The sequence below is a fragment of the Apodemus sylvaticus genome, chromosome 3 (genome assembly GCF_947179515.1).
Source record: "Apodemus sylvaticus chromosome 3, mApoSyl1.1, whole genome shotgun sequence".
NCBI classification, from domain to species: domain Eukaryota; kingdom Metazoa; phylum Chordata; class Mammalia; order Rodentia; family Muridae; genus Apodemus; species Apodemus sylvaticus.
In genome coordinates, this window is record NC_067474.1 from 109,014,098 (window position 1) to 109,031,020 (window position 16,923).

Here is a 16,923-nt window from a genome sequence, read left to right on the forward strand (position 1 = left end):
AAATAGAGGAAGCAGATGAGCTAAGTCAAAACACACTGTTAAAAGGAACAGGGCTGGACGAGCAGCTGCTAGGTGACAGGCCACTTTTAACAAGGGTAAACATTTTCTTGCATAAAACACAGCACAGATGAAGAAACTAATGCAATAAGCAACACATTCTGTCAAGCAAACAAGGTAGCCTTTCATTGGCTGAGCCTCCCTGCCTGAGCTTGTGCTGTGCTGCAGTGGAAATCATCAATTATAAATGTTCATCACTCAATCACCATCAGAACTTCTTGAAACTGATGCAAATTAACAAAGAAATCCACAGGCAGACAACGTGCAGAGAGGGGGGAGTTTAGAGCACTCAGTCCTCAAGGGGATGCCTTCATGAAAACCCTTTCCTGGGGGCTCAGGGATGCATGCAGAAGTGGAGGCAGAAAGACTACAAGACCCAGAGATGGTGAAGGGTTGCAAGGACAGTGTCTTCCAGACACAACAGGACTGATGTGCATATTCATGCACAGAGACCGTGACAGAACACAAAAAACCTTGCAGTGCTTTGAGTATGTTTGGCCCAGGGACTGGCACTATTAGGAGGTGTGGCATTGTTCGAATGGGTGCAGCCTTGTTGGAGGAAATGTGTCACTGGAGTGGGGAGGGAGGCTTTGAAGTCCTCCTCCTAGGAAATCCTCCTCCTAGGACCCTGTTATACCACTCCTGGGCATATACCCAGAGGATTCTCCAGCATGTAATAAGGACACATGCTCCACTATGTTCATAGCAGCCTTATTTATAATAGCCAGAAGCTGGAAAGAACCCAGATGTCCCTCAATGGAGGAATGGATACAGAAAATGTGGTATATTTACACAATGGAATACTACTCAGCAATTAAAAACAATGAATTCTTGAAATTCTTAGGCAAATGGTTGGAACTGGAAAATATTATCCTAAGTGAGGTAACCCATTCACAAAAGAACACACATGGAATGCAGTCACTGATAAGTGGATATTAGCCCAGAAGCTCTGAATACCCAAGGCACAATTCATGCATCAAATGATTCCCAAGTAGAAGGAAGGAGAGGGCCCTGGTACTGGAAAGGCTTGATGCAGCAATGTAGGGGATTACCAGGACAGAGAAGTGGGAGGGGGTTGATTGGGAAATCAAAACGAAGTAGACAAAGGAAAACCTGCATTGAAGATGAACTTTTGTCTGGTGTGTACTCTAAGGCAAAGTTCTATTCTCCTGGCTACATACAAAGGCCAGCATTAGAACTTCTGAGAGGGCTGCCAAAGATCCAGCTCCCCATGGGGCCTTTGCTGACGGCAGAGTCTGCATTCTGAGGGACGTTTTGAGCCACATCACTGTAATTTTAACTTGCAATGCTTGTGATTGATAACTAATATGATCCAGCGCCTTACTACTTTTTGTCTTTTTCAAGAATTTGACAATTTATTTCCTATATAAACATTACCTAAGTATTCTCAATTTTGAGTAACAAAGCAAAAATCAATACAAACAAATAAATAAACAAAATGCAAATAATCCTGGAGTTTTTGGTGTGCTAACAATCTTCTTTTGTTTAAATGAAATGGAAGTAAGATATCTGTTAAATCTACATTGCCTGGGCATTAGAACTATTAAAGACAGAACAACAGTTACTTTGACCATGTTTAATGAAGTAAAGTGCTATCTGGATGAATGAAGTGACAGGTCTCTCCACAAAGACATAAGAAAAGCAAAACAAAACAAAACAAAACAAAAAAACAAATAAACAAAAAGAGCCAAATGGAGATTTAATAATTGAAATATACAACTTAAAAGACTTCAAAGCATACTTATGGGATTAACAGAAAGACTGAGAAAGACATAAAATTGGAATGAATCACTCAATTTTAAGATAATCTAGTAAATTATCTAATCAGAACAAGAGAAACCCTTTTATTTTCAACAAAGCTTTGGAGATCTTTGCGACAATGTCAAACAAAAGGCCTAATTCACACGTAGCTAGAGTTGCAGAACACAAGGAGACAAAGAAATAAAGCCAATATTATGACAGTAAAAAAAATAAAAAAGGCATATTTCCCACAAGAGAGTAACAGCTTATTTACCAGCAACTTCTTATTCAGAAACCAAGAAGGCCAGACGACAGAACAGCATCCCAGTGCTAACAGCGGGAAGAGAAAGCAAGTCAGGATTTTATTCTCAGTGAAATACCAAAATTATAGGAAGCTCCAGTTCTGGTCAAAATGAAGTAACAGGAAATGGATTTGCTCATCCACAAAAACAACCAAAACCCAGAGAGAACAAAGGAGACATGAATTCACTATATGGCAGGACAGAAGAAGGGACTAAATAAGGGCTGGCCTACAACTGTTTTGAGATCATCTGGGTAGAGCAGGGAAGCAATGGAGCCCAGGGGGAGCACAAACCATCCCCTCATGAGGAAGTCGAGTCTAAGTCCAGAAAGACTGCAATGGAGGTGAAAGAGAGCAATACAAAGAGAGCACTCAAGACTCAAGACTCAGCTGAGCACCAAAGCTCCCTGAGGCCAAGGAAAGGGGGTGGGGGTGGGGGGAGGAGTGGTGGCTGTGCCCCAAGGTCAGGCACAGCGTCTGCTTACTTAGCCAGGTGGAGAGTTTACATGTTAGACCCAGAGGGTGTCTCAGTACCAGGGAATAATTAGCAGGAGGTTGAACGTGATACAGTTCTGCCTGCCAGACCTCAAAATCAAGAACAGAAAGTTCTAAACTCTTTATAGTAACTATGTTTCGATAAAAAGGTTCATTACTACTTATGCAATTAAAATGTTGCACTTGCAGCAAAGCATTAAAAATGGGTGGCATTCCATCAAAAGTTGCTAGGCGGACAAAGAAACTAGGCTCTCTCCATGTGAGGGGAAAATGAACTCAGCTGAAGCAAGCAGTTGAACAGCTGCTAGAGTTAGGAGGACAAGCATTGTTTCCAAAGAGGTATCAGAACTGATTCCAGCCCTTTCAAAGTTGGGCGGACAATGTACAGAGGCGCCTATCAGAGAAATGCACTGAATGGGTTCAACACTGGTTTAGGCTGATGAGTTTAAAAGACAGATAATGAACAAAGCAATAGTAAGATTTGCTGACAGTGTTATATATGCATAATTGGAGTGCTCAAAGAAAAACGTAGGGCAATAAGAATATTTGTAGAGGCGCTGGAGAAATGGCTCTCTGGTTAAGAGCACTGACTGCTCTTCCAGAGGTCCTGAGTTCAATTCCCAGCAACCACATGATGGTTCACAACCATCTGTAATGGGATCTGATGCCCTCTTCTGGTGTGTGTTTGAAGACAGCTATGGTGTACTCATATAAATAAAAATAAATAAATCTTTTAAAAAAAATAAAAGAATATTTGTAGAAATGATAACCCCAAATCTTCCAAATAGGACCTAAGAAATAAGGTGATAAATCTAAGGATCTCAATGACCCCAAATGAAAGAAAATGTAGTAAGCCACACTGCAGTCAACTTACTAAAATTAGTAATGACTACATTTCTAAAATTCTAGCTTTGTAGATGCTGGGGTACTGACTGGGGGTAAACACAAGGGGGTACTGTGCATGTGACCACATGGACAGATGAACAATAAAATCAAAACGCTAGATACAAAGCCAGATGCCGATTATAGTCCCCCATTTGCATGATCCACTCATAGGCAAGTCCAAGTATAAACATGGTATTGGTGTTGCCAGGGCCTGAGAGAAGTAAGGATGAAGGGATGCCTTCACCAGTAAAACACATCTTTTCAGATTATAATGATTTTCTTAATTTAGATAATGACAAACCATAATCCTGTAAAAAAAAAAAAAAAGACACCATTAAAAGGTAAACTTTACGTATATGAATGGCCTGGCAACAAAATGGAGAGGATTAAGAGACATAGATACTGAGTGAGTTCCAGGACAGCCAGGGCTACACAGAGAAACCCTATCTCAGAAAAAAAAAAAAAGAGGCAGGTGGATTTCTGAGTTCGAGGCCAGCCTGGTCTACTGAGTGAGTTCCAGGACAGCCAGGGCTACACAGAGAAACCCTGTCTCAGAAAAAAAAAAAAAAAAGGGAGAGACATAGATACACTGAGGAGCACTGCTAGAGCAAAGCACTTTGACTGCCACCAGAATATTGTAAAAATACCAGACTGAGCAGTTATAAATTTCCAAAGTTTTAACTAAAAGAACAAGATTTAATTACTGCATTTATATATTTTAAATGTAACTGCTACAGAAGGTGAGATAGCTATTGTAAGAATAGAAGCGGGGCTGTTAAACTATCAAATATTTTCCCTATCAGCCGACAGAAAGAAGCTGTCTCTCAGCCTGATGGCAATGAGAGGCAGAAGATGAATCACTGCTGCTGGAAACCAATTTATTTAGTCCCTCTGAGTGGGTTATTTATGACTTGTCAACACATGCCGTTAGTGCAATTAAACATAAAAATCTGAAGTTCTCGCCTTTCTATAACTCCACCCTTTATAAAAGAATGGACAAAGTTAGAACACAGAAAGTGTATTTTAAGTTCCTTGTGCTTTTTGTTATTTTGCTGAGGTGCTATCACTTATCTGAAATAGCCGTTGCTCTGACTTGTTAGATTTAAATGCTTACAGGGACTACTGTGAAAACATACACAAGGACTGTCCATTTCAAGATACCACAGCCCCCAAATGTAAAACAATGCACTAACAGAATGTTTGGTGAAAGCCCGAGATAGCAAACTCATGGCTAATGAAAATTATGATTACTTAGCCGTTGTGTGAGCAAACTCTCGCAAATACAGTATTCTGCCCATACTTATTAAATGAAAAGTACATTACGAAATTTCACTTTGTCTAGGCCTCAAAACCATTCACACATACACAAAGGTTTTATTTATGTAATCATAAACACCAGACCTATAACAGCAACTATGTCCATAGAAAAAATACTTGGGAGAGCAAGAGAGTTGTAAGCAGTATTTGTTAACTCTGTCACTTATCTGCCAGACTGAATAGCCTGTCATTCCTAATAATGCCCTTCATTGAATTTATACCTTTATTTGGAGTTTCCAAAATTTATTTATTCGCTTTATATCCCAGTATCAGCTGCCCCTCTCCTCCCAGTATCCCCTCATACAGATCCTCCCTCATTCCCCTCACCCCCACCCCCACTATCCACCCCACCCCACCTATTGGGAGTTTATTTTTAAGGGAGAATTGATTTTCTTTGTAGATTTTATGCATACAAATGTTCTGCCCGCATGTATGCAGGTGCATCACATGTGTCCCTGCCTGGTACCCAGGAAGGTCAGAAACAAGCATCGTATTCCTTGGAACTGAAGCTACAATGGTTGTAAAGCACCTCATAGGTATGGGCAACCAAACTTGGGCGCTCTGTGAGAGGCCCAAGTGCTCTTAACCACTCAGCCATCTCCTCAACCCTACTTTCTGCTCTGGTTTTGTGATAGGGTCACACTATCTGGCCTGACTGTCTTGGAGCTCATTATGTAGACCAGCCTGGCCTTGAACTTAGATTCACCTGTCCCTACCTTCTGAGTGCTGAAGTTAATGGCGTGAGCCACTATGCTTGTCTTAATTTATACCTGGAAAGCACCAAATCCAGCTCACTAGTTCTGGGCCTCTAGGAGCTTTCAGCAATAAACACAAGCATGAAATGACTTTAAGGGACTAAGTACCAGAAGTGCACAATCCATTTCTTTCATTCTATTGTTTCAATGAAAAACATTGTTTCATTCCATTGTTTCCAGCAGGCTTAGAGACTGTGATTGCAACCAAGACTCAATTCAAATCCAAATACATGTAAATATGTATAATAATGTGTTTCCATATAGTTGCCTGAGGTAGAGGCTACTTTTACCTAGTAAATCAAGAACAGAAGCTTGAATAAAGTTTCCTCAACAATATATTTTTACAACAAAATCTATTTGCCGAAATTGCTCCCACTGCTTGCAGATTAACTCCATCATTAGAAACACCAACTCTCACACAATCCATGCTATGATACTTAAAGTATCATTCCTGTGCGGTGCGGCTTGCCTTTGCTTCTTCCAAGACCCATCATCGTCACGCTGTCAAGTCTTTCACTACTGAATGTCACCTGTCACTGCTGTGTGTGCTTCCTCTGTGTGCCTCCCAACACTCTCACCTGCAACTGTCACTGAACCTGAGGAATAAGCCACCATAGTTAGCAAAACAACCCTGAGATTTCACCTCACACAAGTCAGAATGGCTAAGGTCAAAAACTCAGGAGACAGCAGGTGTTGGCGAGGATGTGGAGAAAGAGGAACACTCCTCCACTGCTGGTGGGATTGCAAGATGGTGCAACCACTTTGGAAAACAGTCTGGCGGTTCCTCAGAAAACTAGGCATGACACTTCCTGAGGACCCTGTTATACCACTCCTGGGCATACCCAGAGGATTCTTCAGCATGCAATAAGGACACATGCTCCACTATGTTCACAGCAGCCCTATTTGTAGTAGCCAGAAGCTGGAAAGAACCCAGGTGCCCTTCAAAGAAGGAATTGATACAAAAAATGTAGTATATTTACACAATGGAGTACTATTCAGCCATTAGAAACAATGAATTCATGAAATTCTTAGACAAATGGATGGAGCTGGAGAACATCATACTAAGTGAGGTAACCCATTCTCAAAAGATCAATCATGGTATGCACTCACTGATAAGTGGATATTAGCCTAGAAACTTTGAGTACCCAAGACATAATCCACATATTAAATGATGTCCAAAAAGAATGGAGAAGTGGCCCCTGGTTCTAGAAAGACTCAGTGCAAGAGTATAGCGGAATTCCAGAACAGGGAAGTGGGAAGGGGTGGATGGAAGTATAGGGGGATGGAAGAGGGCTTATGGGACTTGCGGGGAGTGGGGACCCAGAAAAGAGGAAATCATTTGAAATGTAAATAAAAAATATATCAATAAAAAAATACTAAGACCTTATAATTTCTTAATTAGATGTACGATGTCTTGATATCTTAAGGATATTGACCAGTCCCCTTGGTTTTCTTATTTGTGAAGATGTTTTCTCTCCAGATGGTAGCATGCCTTTTTTGTTTTATTTCTTATATACTTGGAAAATGGAGTCTCATATATGAATCCATATGTGCGTGGATACACATCATTGTATAATTTACTTAGGGAAAAAGTTTGCATACCATTAATATAATTAACAGATTATAATTTAGAAATAAGAAAAGCATTACAACTATTAAATTTTATCTAAATGGTACTCTACCCAATAGTATTCTCTTCTGTCCAAGTAAGTTACAAAAATCCACGATATTAAAAAAAAACAAACACCAACAACACCAACAAAAAACACCTTAGGAATTAACGAAACAAAGCTTTTCCAAAAAAAAAAAACAAAACAAAACAAAACAAAACCAACTTCCACTTCAAAATAAATGAATATGCATGTACTTTTGATAACTAAAACCCATTTGTGGGGAAGAAATACAAGGAAAAGAACTACATTTGAGTTACTACATGCACTGAAATGATTGTGGGCTGAAAAAAATCTTAGATTCTTCACTGCAATTCAAAATAAATATTAAAAATGAGTTTAGTCTATTCACACAAACCAATTAAAGGTAATATTTGAAGCTAGATCTCAGTTCATCAAAAAACAAAACAAACAAAGCAAGTGTGAGTGCTGTAGAGATGGCTCAGTGGGCAGGAGCGAGCCTGCTCCTGTAGAGAAGATGAGTCAGGTTCACAACTGCCTGCAACACCAGCTCCACGGGGATCAGGCATCTCCTCTGGTCTCTGTGGGCACTGTGCTCAAGTGCACAGACCCACACTGGCACATTAGTATGTACAGCTAAAAAAAAGGAAAGAAAACAAATCCTGGGTCCAAAGCCCATGAGATGTCCCAGCAGGTAAAGGCACCTGGACCAAGTCTGATGGAATTCCTCCCCCCCCCCCCACCGCCCCCTACCCCCCCGCACCCCCCCTCCCCTCCCACCACCACCACCACCACCACCACCACCACCACCCCCCCCCACCCCCATCCCCCACCCCCCACCCCCCACCCCCCCCCCCCCCCCCCCCGTTGAAGGAGGGAGACAAGTCCCACCAGCTGTCTGCAGACCTCCACACACACAAACATACATAATACACTTGATTTTTTTAATCCTGTTTGGTTTCTATGATTATAAAATTTCTGTCTGAAAATTAAAAGCCAAGTTTTTAAGTTCATAACAACTTTTTTCTTCAATTGTATTTTTCTTAACTGTTTTATGAAGGTCCTTGTGGATGTATATGTGGGTCTGAGTATGCATGCACGTATATTTTCAGGAGCATGGAAGCCAGAGGTCACTCATTCACCCTGTTTTTAAACACAAGATCTCTCATAGGTCTGGGAATTGCCCATTAGACCAGGCTAGGCTAGGCTGGCTACCCAGTGGGCTAAGGGATCCACCTAGTTTTGCTTCCTCAGCACTGGGACTGCAGGCATGCGCCACCACACCCAGCCTTTAAAATATGGGCTTTGGGAAGCTAACTCAGATCTTCTTCTTCACTGAGCTAACTCCCCGGCCCCTTTCTTAATATTTACAACAGTTTTTCTCATTTTTTCCCATTATTTATGCACTTTACATCTGATTGCAGTCCCTTCTATCCTCCAGCCATCACCACCCCCATGCCCTCCCCCATATAAGCCTCCATCCTCCCTTCACCTTGTTCTCTGAGGAGGAGGAGGCACCCTGTAAGTACAAATCCACCCTGGCACATCCTCTCCCACTGAGGCCAGACAAGGAGGCCCAGTTAGGGAGCAGGATCTACAGGCAGGTAACAAAGTCAGGTCAGCCCCCCCCCCCCCCCGCCCCCAACTCTAGTTGTTGGGGAAAACTTGCATGAAGATCAAGCTACACATCTTCTACATACAGGCTGGCAGGACTAGGTCTAGCCCACATATGCTCTTTGGCTGGTGGTTCAGTCTCTGGGAGCCCCCCAGGGTCCAGGTTAGTTGACTCTGTTGGTCTTCCTGTGGAGTTCCTATCCCCTCCGAGTCCCACAATCCTTCCCCCACCTCTTCCACAAGATGCCCATAGCTCCCAAAAGTTAGAAAACCAACAGACCAAATAACCCAATTAAAAAATGAGGTACAGAGTTAAATAGAGAATTTTCAACAGATGAATCCTTAATGGCTAAGAAACACATAAAGAAATGTTCAGTGTCCTTAGTCATCAGGGAAGTGCAAATCAAAACAACCCTGAGATTCCACTTTACACCCACCAAAATGGCTAAAGACCAAAAACACAGAGAGAGCCATGCTAGTGAGGATGTGCAGCAACAACCCCCCTCCATTGCTTGTAGGAGTGTAAACTTTAAACCACTCTAGATAAATAAATCTGCCAACTTCTCAGAAAACTGGGAATAGCTGTACCTCAAAACCCAGCTATACCACTCCTGTGCATATACCAAGAGATACTCCACCATCCCACAAGGACACTTGATCCACTATGTTCAATGCAGCTTTATTCATCATAGCCAGAAACTGGATCCCTCAACTGAAGAATAAAGAAAATGTGCTTCATTTACACAATAGAATACTACTCAGCTATTTAAAACATCATGAAAATTGCAGGTAAATGGGTGGAAGTAAATTATCCCGAGGGGGGTAACCCAAAAGGATATGCATGGTATGTACTCACTTTTAAGTAAATATTAAGGTTTTTTGTTTTTTTTTCAGTGACCAATTAAGCAGACAAAGTGATCCTGGTAGTGGTGATAGCGGTGGTGGTAGCAGTGCATGCCTTGGATCCCAGCACCAGGGAGTCAGAGGGGATCTCTGAGTTCAAGGCCAGCCTTATCTACAGGGTGAGTTCCAGGATAGCCAAGGCTATAGAGAGAAATCCTGTCCCGAGGAAAAAGAAAAGCTAAAGATAAGAAAATGCAGAAGAAAGGAGTTACTAGTGGGTTGAGGAAAGGGGGAAGAAGAGAGCACAAAATGGCTATTCAGGAAGGGCGGCTTCAAAGCAGGCTACAGTGGTTAGCTAGTCACCCTAAATTCCTGTTCACAAAGTTTGATAAGCTCTATACACTGACGAACCAGTCAAAATTTTATTTTCTAACAACTGCTCAGAAATAATATGCAAGTAATTTCAAACCAATTATCAATAAAATGTGTTCAACACTGATGATTTACAGATTTACTGTTAGAGAAACTATAATTTGAAAGTTCCTGATTTCACAACAATATGCTTAATTAAAGGTTAATTTTGAAGGTTCAAAACTAACTATCAACAACATGTTTACCCATCATTAAGGACTATCAAGCTTTAGAAAACAGCATTGGTTCGTAAGGCAGTGGAGTCATGTTAACCCAGACCTTATATTGTCAACTGTCCATGTACCAGTCTGCAACTGGTAGAGATGCATTTCATCTACTCCTGTAAGCTACAGGAGAGTTTTTTTTTTTTTTTGACACATAAAATTCATATCCTGGCAAAACAGAATTTCAAGTCAGACAATTTCCCACCTACAGACTGAGGGGGAAGAATGAATCAAAGTGGGCAGTGATGTTAACTGTATGAAAAAGCAATTACATCAATCTTAGGCTGATTAGTGTCCTCCACATGCAACCATGCAATAGTATTTTTTTCTCCAGTGACTAGAGCAGCAATCTGATAAACTAGTGCAAAACAAAACCCTTTTTTTACAAGCTGCAGAATACATAAGAACTCAGTTTACATAGTTTAATGCTAATAGCAGGGAAGAACTATATATGAAATTTGACAAGAAAATACAGTATTTTAATGTTTAAATTTAGCTGCAAATAAGGAACACAATAAATGCTTTTTCTCTTACTATACATTGCAATTTTTGTAGAAATAAAAAAGGATTATATTATAAGTAAAAGTTCCCATACTCAAAATATAATTTGATATCTTAATCTTATTGATATTTTCTTCCACATTAATAGCAAAATCTTGTAAAAAGCTATTACATCAATGTTTATCAATAAAACAATCATTCTGAAATTATCATTTTCACTAAGAGATTAAAAAGTATGTCATGCTTTCTGATGCTTTTAGAATCTCTTTAGGCAGAAGATTTTGTTTGGATGGTCTTTAGTTTTCCTTCTAACTATGTTATAATAAGCCTACAAACATTATAGGCAGCAATATAAATTTATATTATTCTGGTGATCCTGAATATTACATGTGAAATCAGACCTTATTTAAAAATTCCACACTGAAAGGGTTTACTTAGGGCCAATCTATTACAAGATTTCTTGATCATTTTTGAACCTGCTTGCTGCCTTGGCACTGTTCCTATCCCCATTCCTTCCCACCCTAAAAGCTGCCTTTTCCTTCTCTTTCAGAACCTTGCTTTCCAGATCTCCCAGACAGACCAAGGCTTTTTCTACTATACATCCAGCTTCCCATGATCTCCTTGCTTCAACTGACTTGGAGAGCACAGCAAAAGGCAGGAGAAAACAGCCAAGAGTATGCGGACTCGGACAGGGTCTGTATAGACAGTAGTCAATTTTCCTAACAAAACTAGGGATACAACCTGCAGCCTACAGTACCAGTTCTATAAGGACTCACAACAACTCAGCCCTCTTACAACTTAATCCCTCTCCTGAACACTGTGTATGCCTACACTGCAAGAAGAAATGTTACTAGAGCAAAAGAAAGATGCACTTTACAAAGTAGTTCAGATATACAAGTCTCAGGGTGGGAAAAAAAAGTGATGTGCGCACACACACACACACACACACAGATGAACAGGCACAGGAAGATGTACACAACTGTTACCCCAAAAGTTACTCCAAAATAATATTGTGGAAGATCTTCTAAAGACCTTAAAAGAATGATTTTAACTATGTTCAAACACCTTAAAGAATATATAAAATTACTTCAAGAGACAAAAACAATAAGCTAGGTGAAATGTGTAGGCTAATCCAAGATGGAAAAAAAGAATTCAGTAAAGTTAGTACAGCTATAGCTGCTGAAGAAAAGCAAACTGAAATGATGCTGGAGATGAATATGTCATCATGGGTAAATGGGAACTTGAGTGGACTGTGTGGGAAACAGGGCTGAAGACAATGTGGAGGAACCAGGCCATTCAGTAAAGTCTAATACAAACATTCTTTTTAAACTATGAATGGGACACAGAAGAGCTTTGGCACACCATGAAAAGACCTAACCTTCAAAATAGGTGCAGAGAAAAGGAAACTAAGACACAAATGAGATGTAGAGAATTTTTCAGTAAAATCAAAGAAGAAAATTCAGAGAGACACCTTTAGGTACCAGAGACCTACAAAGCACTAAATAAGACTGGACCAGAAAAGAAATTCCCTACAACATATCAGAGTTAAAACACTAAAAGCACAGAATAAACAAAGGACATTGACACCGATTACATATGTGTACCTCATATGACTGTCTCGCCATGCTCCTGAGAGGATCAGAGGCTGCTCTACTAAGATGAAGGTCAGTCTGAGGTCCAAGCTCGACCAACACGGCCAACCAGGACACAAGTTCCATTCTGGAACCACTACCTCATAGACACAAATATTTCATGTCAGGTTTAAAAGGGAATATTCACAAGAAAATAGCAGCAAAATCTCTAGGAAGTTAAAAATGTGATTTTTCTTTACTTACAGAGAATACAGGAAAAGAATATTGAAAAGTATGTGAGAAAGATGAAGAATAAAGTTGAAAACTGAAAGTAAGAAAATGAATTTTAGATCAGATAACCCAGCAAAACATAAGGCCACAACCGAGAAGAAACACTTACCCAAGAAGTAATACTTTAAAAGCTTCCCAGAACTGAATGGCATGAAAATCCACACCTGACACTTCATCAGGCAATTGCAGAACAGGGGACAAAAGATCAGACTCTGAAAGCTTCCAAAGAACAGAGACAATACACATTAGGGATCAAAAACCGGGCGACAAATGGACTCTTAAGAGCTTCAGCTAATAGGCACTGGTATGGTGCTTCTGATGACTTCAATTTTAAATTCCTTTTCTCATAAAGTTTTGGTAAGGCTTGTTTAAAACTGGGCCATACTGAGTTACATCAATGAACCAAAACATTACAGTTCTCATGCTGTGTTTAAAAGGAAGCTACCACAACAGACATGTCATCAAAATGGGAAACAAAAGCTAAAGACAGACTGCTCACAAAATGGAGGGTTGACCAACGGACTGAGATCATCCTCGAACAGTGAGTCTGTCGAAATGCCAAAAAGAAAAGAGAAAAGAAGAGAGATAATCCCATGTGCCTCTGAATCTAATTCAGATTTATATTTGGGCCTAAATTAGTGTCTGCTATACAGATCCCTCAGAAAGAGATTGGAGCAATCATATTAGCTCCAAATATAATTGCAAAAACTGGACCAAAGAAGGAAATATCATATACATGTCACATCATCCTGATATAGAGAATTATGTAAAAACTAATGTAAATACCAAATGCTAACTTTAGCAGAAAAGGTGAGATCTTCTGTATGAGGATAAAAGGTGGTGAGTGTTTAGGGGAAAGGTATAGGAACTAAAGTTTAATCTCCATAGTCCATAGTAGAGGAACAGGTAACATCTAGAACAGAAATAGCAGAGAACGGATTAAGAATCATGGTATCTCGTGATCTCGAGATAAATACTGTGAGACAGTGAAAGACTTGAAAGTGGTTCTCTCTGAGTAGTGAAGGCTGGGGATAAAATGGACCAAAAAATGAAACTGTTCTTTTCACTGAAAGCATTGGAAAAAAAAAAAAAAAAACCACTGCGTACATGTAGTTTCCAATTTTGTGTTTTTATGAGTTCTGCTCCGTGTGTGCGTGTCCATGTATCTTGTGTTTTTTCCTATATTCTGCTTTCTTTGTTTTTATTGTTGTTCTTTGCCTGTTTGTTTTCTAGTGAGAGTTTGCTCTGGTGATCAACTGTGTCCAACTTCCAAATGCTTAATGGCAGATGTCACACACACAGTATTTACATGGGTTTGAGTGACCCAAACTCAAGTCCTTACGTTTGTGTGACAGACGCTTCATCTATGGTCCTACATCCCGACTAATGCATCTCAATTAGAAGCTGTGGGAGGGGAAACTGTGACCAGAATATAATGCATGAGAAAAAAATTTCAATTAAATAAAAAAGCCTCAACTTGAAATTACTTACAAAAAATAGTATGTTAAAATCATCTAAGTGTATGGTCAAACATGAATAATTATGATCAGTATGTATATGAAGAGATTCTGACAATGAAGACATTAATTGGGTAAAGAAAAAAATACCACAACTAGACTGTAGTTCATACCAAGAAGTAGCAAGAAACAAAGGATAACAACTGCTTTGGAGGAGCTAAGAAACAATTGAACTTAAGAGCACTGTTTCATAAATTATAGGTCCTACTTTATTAGAATTACAGACTATTGTAGCTCTAAGAAATTATACATATGGCTAATTATTTCCCTCATTTATGGCTGTTTGGACAAGAATACAGAGCTGCTCAGTGCAGAATCTGAACACTTTGTTCCTTAACCCTCATAGTCATTACATCACAGAGCATCTATCTTGTCAAGTGTGTGTGTGATATTATAAGTATGTCTATCTGAGTTCACATGTGAGAGTGGAGGTTAACAATAGAATTCCTTCATTGTTCTCTAACTTACTGAGGAAGACCTCTCAGTTTGAACCCAAAGCTCACCTGTACACCATCTAAGAGTAGCCAGCTTGCTCTGGGGAATCAACTATGTCCAACTTCCAAGTGTTGGATGGAGGATCTCTCTCTCTCTCTCTCTCTCTCTCTCTCTCTCTCTCTCACACACACACACACACACACACACAGAGTATTTACATGGGTTTGAGTGAACCAAACTCCAGCTTGCTCTGGGGAATCAACTATGTCCAACTTACAATTGTTGGATGGAGGATATCACACACACACACACACACACACACACACACACATACACAGTATTTACATGGGTTTGAGTGACCCAAACTCAAGTCTTTGTTTGTGTGGCAGATGCTTTATCCAGGGCCCTACAGACCTACTAATGTACCTTAATTACTAAATATTAAATACATTCAGTGCTTATAGTAATAACTAGCACTTCACTTAAAAGGAGAATTCAGGCTGGTCCAGTGGCACATGACTCTAATTCCAGTGCTTAGAAGATGAAGCAACAGGGGGCATACCACGAGTCATTGTCTGAGTGAATGGTTCAAATGAGCCCAGCCTGGGCTACATAGCAAAACCATGTCTCTGGCCAACAAGATGACTGACTGGGAAAAATCAAATGCTTCTATCCTGAAGATCTAATTAAACTCACAGAACCCGCAGGATGCAAGGAGAAAAGTAACTCCTAAAAGTTGTTCCCTGATCAACACGCGCGCACACACACACACACACACACACACACACACACACACAAACACACACACACGATTAAATGTGAGGCCTCATACGCAAAAATAAATAAAATCGATTTTTAATTAAAAATTTTCATCTCAAAAAGTCTCCCAGAGCTGTAGAGGTGGCAGAGTGAGGAAAGTATCTACAGCCCTTTAAAGGGATCCCAGTTGGCTTCCCAGTACACTAAAAAAGCTGCTCACAACTGCCTGTAATTCTAGCTCCCAAGGCTCCGCAGGAACCTGTGTCTGCATACACACAAACATATATAGTTAAAAACAGAAAATCATTTTTTAAAGTCTATTTGAATATAAGATGACAATGTAAAAATAGGAAGATGGCTGCCAACTTGACTAGCCATGCTGTTCTGGGTGGCACTGTCTGCCACCAGTGTCTGAAGATCACAGCCATCTGGGGCCAGGTGTATTGCTTCTCTACCAACCCCCTTCTTGAATATGAAGAAAAAGCTGATCCCTAAAGAGTTCTTCCCATTCCTTTATCCTAAAACTGGTGTAACAAGACCCTACATGCTTAGACATGGACTTACCTTTTATTTTCTATCTAAAGAAATAAATGTAATTAACCCAGAGACCTTCTCTACTATATCAGTAGTAAGATTGACTATAGGATTAAAAATTATAGTATCTCACCGGGTGGTGGTGGTGGTGGTGCACGCCTTTAATCCCAGCACTTGGGAGGCAGAGGCAGATGGATTTCTGAGTTCGAGGCCAGCCTGGTCTACAGATTGAGTTCCAGGACAGCCAGAGCTACACAGAGAAACCCTGTCTCGAAAAACCAAAAAAAAAAAAAAAAAAAAAAAAAAAGAGAGAGAGAGAGAGAAAGAAAAAAAGTATAGTAACTCTATGGGAATATTTATTAATAAACATAGTGAGCAAAAAGTTGTTCAACTAGAAGTAAGGCAGGTGACTATGAAAGGGGCTTAGGATATAACTGACATAGAGAAGGCACAGCAGACATTCATTCAGAAGCAGGACTACCTCTGATGTCTAATAAATGACATCAGTACAGCCTTGGAGGTCACTTACTGGCAACAGCTTCATAGGGTATCAGTACATGGAGGAAAAGAATCACCTAGACTACCATATTTCTGGACAGGATATGATATGGCAAAGGGACCAGGAATATATGACAGACCGGGTGAAGAACAGGATGTACAGCATCACTGTACAGCAAGGGAAGGGGACAACTGCCAAGTGCCAAGTCTCTATCTCAACTGAGACAGCAGAAAGAGTTCACTAAATAGGAAATGGTCTGTGTGGCAGTAACTCCTGGACGAATGGCTACTGAAATTACAATGATCAAGATTCACTGAGTGGCTTAGACCCACTGTCCAGGCAGGTATTTCTGATTCCTGTTTTGCATCTGACGTTGTTTGATTTTGAATGAGCAATTTGTGGCAACTTGCTAACTAAAATGACCAAGCTATAGTTTACCCTTGTAACTTATTATACTATCTTGCCATAAATTGACAATTAAAATGGAAACCAAATAAAAAACATAAAATTTTAGTTAAAGCA

General features: G+C 40.0%; 1 protein-coding gene and 1 pseudogene across 5 annotated transcripts in view; one reads left to right on the plus strand and one right to left on the minus strand.

Annotated features, from left to right (window-relative positions):
* Caap1 (caspase activity and apoptosis inhibitor 1) overlaps positions 1 to 16,923 on the minus strand; it is a 98,663-nt gene that overhangs the window by 26,955 nt on the left and 54,785 nt on the right. The gene's annotated exons all lie outside the window — the stretch shown is intronic.
* LOC127679722 (ATP synthase F(0) complex subunit B1, mitochondrial-like) lies at positions 15,675 to 16,645 on the plus strand (annotated as a pseudogene).